This window comes from Schistocerca gregaria, chromosome 1 (assembly GCF_023897955.1).
Source record: "Schistocerca gregaria isolate iqSchGreg1 chromosome 1, iqSchGreg1.2, whole genome shotgun sequence".
In the NCBI taxonomy this organism is placed as follows: Eukaryota; Metazoa; Arthropoda; class Insecta; order Orthoptera; family Acrididae; genus Schistocerca; species Schistocerca gregaria.
The window spans coordinates 168,944,316-168,949,764 of record NC_064920.1 but is presented as its reverse complement, the minus strand read 5'-3'; the positions used below and the strand labels follow the sequence as shown (position 1 = coordinate 168,949,764).

At 41.2% G+C, this 5,449-nt stretch overlaps 1 long non-coding RNA gene across 1 annotated transcript; it reads right to left on the bottom strand.

Moving 5' to 3' along the window:
* Positions 1-636: 636 nt before the first annotated feature.
* Positions 637-2,332, bottom strand: LOC126285006 (uncharacterized). Its single transcript, XR_007551592.1, has 3 exons — positions 2,294-2,332; positions 2,163-2,195; positions 637-716 (listed from the first exon to the last, which is right to left on the bottom strand). It is a non-coding gene; the product is annotated as an uncharacterized LOC126285006 (long non-coding RNA).
* Positions 2,333-5,449: the final 3,117 nt, after the last annotated feature.

The following is a 5,449-nucleotide window of genomic DNA, read 5'->3' as shown; positions in this document are numbered from 1 at the left end:
AGTCTTCGGACTGACCAGCGCAATAACAACGACGTGGTTGTATACTAATTCATGAAAAAGGTTTAGCACTATAGTCATTTTAGAATTAACATTAGAAATTTGTAAACATTACGTTACTAGAAAAGGAAAAAAAAATACTTCCTCCCAATAGAATAGAAAGGTAAACTTGACAATTGTGATTTCGATGCTCGCTTCATTTTCGTGCAGGAAGTAGTTTAAATTTTCTTCAGTAATTGGCATGAGGTGATCTGTTATTTCTGAGGTCTCATATGTACAGCAGAAACGGAAATAGTAGAACTCAGAGAGTTCTACATGAGGTCACATGAGAATTTTTTCCAGGCTGGGACTCCAACTCTTTTCTGCATTTCGCTATTAGCGACCTTAGCCATCAGGCCGTCTGATCGTGCCAACTAGGCAGACTCAGTTGACATAACACATTCACTACATTCCAGCTTCGACATTCCTGAATAGTTCCCACTGATACCATATCACTTTACTGCTTTTTTTCATTAATTTTATCCCCAGGCATTTACTTATTTCGTATCACTCAGAGTGAAAGAGAAAGTTTATATTTACTGGAAAAAGTTGAAAATGCATAAATAGAAGTACTTACCGAAAAAATATCTTCGCTCGATGGCCGCTCTTTCAACTTGTAAATTTAGGCGTGTACTGGTAATTTAGAGCAAACGAATCCGTGATTCAGTTTAGTGAATCACCTGTAAATAGAAGAGGAGCTGTGTTACCCTTGGTGTATGGAATAAGCTAAAATTCTAAGAAATGTTAGATTCTTATTTTGTTGGACAGAATCACGTATGACACATGCAGAGAAGGGGGTGATAGAGTTACACAGTCGCCCGATGGGAGACAGTGTGCTTCTGCCGTTTTCTGGGTTGGAATATTTCAAACTGGCACACTCGTAATACCATCAAATTCCATTTGTAATTTAACATTCACATAATAATGGGTCAACGTGAGATAGTGCGTCAGGCTGATGACAAATCATCGACCCTACACTCTGACAGAAATTATCTGGCAATGTCGTTTTAGATCCGAAGGTGACATCCTTTCTCGGTAAGTGTTGTTGTCTGCAAAGTCACTACAGCGCTTTTCACGCGCTCTCTGCTACAAAAATTAAATAAAAAATCTGAAATTCATTTGTGGTATAGATCTCTATAATGTCTCTAACCATGTCAAAAATCTTTTCTTGAATTTAGTTAGAAAAGGTGTTGTGTTTGAGCTTGAAAGAAACTAAAAATTTCGTTTTTGGAAAAGTTTTCTATGTGAAAAATAGCAGGAAGAACGCTTTGGGCTGCCGATGTGGCAACAGAGACTGGGAACTGACAGTGGCAATAGAACTTCCAACTGACTTAAACAGGACTTCTGAGACAATAGGCTCTCCATCTCCGAAAGTGCGCAGGATCCTTAGTTTGTAAGTGGCCGGACACATCGTACTGCAGCAGTTTGTAGACTGACAACAAGCAATTTGGCAGATGATTGTACACTTTACTACCTAACAAATCATTCTGAACACTGTAAGAGCTGTTTGGTATCTGTTGAGATTTCCTTATCCTGTGGTGCACACGGTCAGATTGCTTCTGGAGTCCATTAGATTGTTTCTCGAATACTCAACGTTATAGGGTACTACTCAAATGAGAGAAAAGTAATGTATCGTATTACCGTGCAGAAGAAAGATATGAATATGTCGTATGAATTTAATAAGAAGAGGTAACTAATTTGTCTCAGCTTATAATAACGCTCTTCAGTAAGGCCATTACCAGGATGTTAAAAGTTTGTAAAATAAGAGTTCCTGAAAATCCGTGAGTTGTTGAATGAACAAAAACTTTGGCTGCTTGTTTACATATTTATTATCATTAATACGTTTTAAGAACTGGGTATTGCTCTATATCAGGTTTAAGTAATGAGGTAAATCGTTCTTATGGACAAGATGGGCGGTGATGACCACGCTGTTTAGCGCCCGTAAACCTCAAACACACACACACACACACACACACATGGGCAAGAAGAAAACCTCAGAAACTTAAGCCTCTTCCCTTGAGTACAAGAAGCATTATAAATATGAACATTGTATGGAAATTAAAAAAGTCTTTCGTTCTACAAAATCTCTCAGTACCCTATGATTTATAGAAGAGAGTTGTACTTACACTATATTCAGTATGTCACCACCACCAACTTCCCTGTGAGGAAATGAATAAAAAGGAAGTAATGAATAATGATCACGTCGGGGATAAACAAAAGTAAACATGAAAAATATTTAAGAGAGTACTGTACTCACCCTGTATACATGGCGAAGTTGGGGCCGCCAGCCTTCCTGTAAGAAGAAAAGGGCGAGTCAATTAGTAACCTGCCAACCACGGTCTGTTTCTGTGAGTGAAATAGAGAAGAATGCTGTACCTGGAGAGTAGTATACCTAGGAACACACGATGTGTAACAGTTTTTCACATTTAGAAAAACTTTACTTTTCCAGAATAATTTCTATAATTTCAGAAAAATATTGTAGAACACGTAAAGCCAATGTCATCATTTCAAAATGGAAGAAGTAAATGCATTAAACTTCTGCTACAGACTGAAGGCTGAGAATTATACCAAGGCTCAACACCATCTCCTTCTCTAAGGGCTAAGAATTCAGCTGTCACCCAAGGTGCCTTGCCCTGTCCCTGTCATGTTTCTGTATCGCTCTTTTGTTCAGTATTAAGAATCCAATTAAGAACACGTCTGGCGTCACCGTTTCTGGTCCGCCGCTTTAATTTGCGCGCTCAACGCCTTGACTGGCTTACTTCAATACTAATTATCTCGGAAACAGCGCATCGTATAGAATTTCCCAGCGCAACCTACGGTACAACACCCTTACAAACTTTCCAGACTGTTTCTGACCGCCTTGTATATTGAAGCTTTTACGGAAAGCAACTACATCTACATAAACACTCCTGAAGGGTGATGTAAGGCGGAAGGTATCCTGTACCATGAATAGTCATTATCTTTTTCTTCGCATTGGGATACAAAGCGAGGGGAAAACGACTATCTATATACCTCCGTAGGAGCTCTAATTTCTTCGTGGTCCTTAAGCGAAATGTACGTCGGCAGAGTAGAATCGTTCTGCAGTGAACTTAAAATGCCCTCTCTCTAAATTTTCTCAATAGTCTTTCGCGGAAACAACTTTGTGTTCCCGCCAGGGATTTCCATTTGAGTTCACGAAGCATTTCCATCAAATTCGCACGCTGATCGATCCTACTTACAACAAATCTAGCAAATCGCCAGGAATTTGCCCTGATGGCTTCCTTCACTCCGACTTGGTGGGGATCCCAAACAATCGAACGGTACTCAAGAATGGGTGGCGGTCTCCTTTACAGATGAACCACAATTTCCTAACGTTCTCCGAACAAATCGAACTCGACAATCCGCCTTTCCCACTATCGTCCTTACGTGCTCGTTTCATTTCATATCACTCTGCAACGTAACTCGGAGATATTTAATCGAGCCCAGCAACTAAAGGTAAGTAAACACAGAAAACGTGCATCCACGTAGTATTCGGACGATGCTACTAACCTGCGCCTGAGTGGTATAGACGAACTGTGCTGAGGTGGCGGCAGCAGCGGCGACGGGGGCGGAGGCCGCGACATCTCCGCCGACGGGGGCGTAGCTTGCGACAGCCACCAGGACTGCCTCGGGGGCGAGCCTGGGCGAAGAGAAGAATCACCTCGAAACATGAGCATGGCTTCGTCTTAGACTAAAGGACTCATGTATAAATACAGAATCCCGTGTAATCCGTGCTATCAGAATATCTGCATCTCTATCTGCATGTATATGCCGCAAGCATGTGTTCAGTCCGCGGCGGGGGAGTGTGTGTGTGTGTGTGTGGGGGGGGGGGGGGGGGGGGGGAGGGGGGGGGGTTACATACGGTGTGTGAAATAGAAAGCCACATGTCACAACAATGAGTTTCCTGCTTCCATAGTGTTTCTTCGAAAGAATCCTTTTCTACAGGGAAGTCACAGTGTTTGGTCTCACTTTATCCTGTAAGATCCAGCAATAGTTGGACGTCAGCGACATTGGTCTGTAATATTGTGCATCCATTGTTTAACTCTTCTTTGCGATAAGGAATGGCCTACAGAGTCCTCCAGTTACGCAGATAAACACGAGATACTGTACTTGGTACACATTCGTCTAGGTACATATTCGTCTAGACCTTTGCCTTTAAGTTGTAACGATAACATTGTTTTGCATTCGTCGAATTTGACAGTTTTTATTTTGATTCATCTTTCAGATGCACTGACGGGAAAAATCCCAACACCAAGAAATAACTAATGTAGAGTAATGAAATTTCCGAATACATTTGCCTAGGTTACGCGTTTAAGTAATCAACATTGCAAAATCACAGGTTAATGTAAGCGCGAGGAAAGCCATTGTAAATGTGAAATTCTTGTTAGGACTAGGAAGATAAGCATATGCTCCTAGAATGGGAACAAAAATGTTGCAGTTTTGCTGTGTTAAAAGCTGTTGGTCGGATTGTACTCACATGTGACAGGCAGCGCCATCCTTTGCTCTGCTTGTTGCCTGCAACAAAAATAAATGAATCAGTATGCTTCGGATTAATAGACACCTTGTCAGATTAGATACAAACAATTAGCTGCAGGCTGCACGCACCAATTTATTGGTCGACGGACCGACAGACTATACTATGTGTACTCCAACCGACAGCGAAGTCGTTATACCTACAAAAGGCATCTGCTCCAAACGGAAGTGACGTAAGAAGCATCTCACCCTAGACATGCGTAATACCTGCTTTCCCCTGCTCAAACAGCTAAATATTCGTGACAACGAAGAATGTACACGTAATTGAAGCTTGTTTCACTCGCAACAATTTAAACAGTCCTGTTAGTTTCCTGCCTTACCAAGCCCTCGGATACAGGGGCATAACCCAAAGTGAACAACCATATATTTGTAACAAGCGGGTAATTATAAATGTCTCTGCAGCTCGTTCTACTTGCAGAAATTAAACCGTACAATTAGTTTCCTGCCTAACCACACGCTCGGAAATTGGCGGATATTTGCAAGTAAACAGTGCGCAGAAATATCATGAGGTACCGTTTCTTTGGCTATTTCCAGGGGGCAGCACATCTTTGTCCAAAGTGGTGGTTGTTGGTCGAACTGCAGGCTAGCAGTTACACGAATAATATTTACTGTCTGACAGGCGACTTCTGCGTTAAGAGCGACGGAACTGGGAGAAATGTTGTAACGTTGCTATTCCCTAACAGCCAGATGACTATTTTTATGTATAATTACCATACCTGCCAAATCGTTAGCTATTTCGTAGTTGGAATAAATGACTACAAAAGTATTGATTTTAACATAGATGTACAGTTTATAGTTTACAAACATGAGTACCTGTTACTAAGCTTACCTCAATTATTAGATATACCACATTACATCCAGT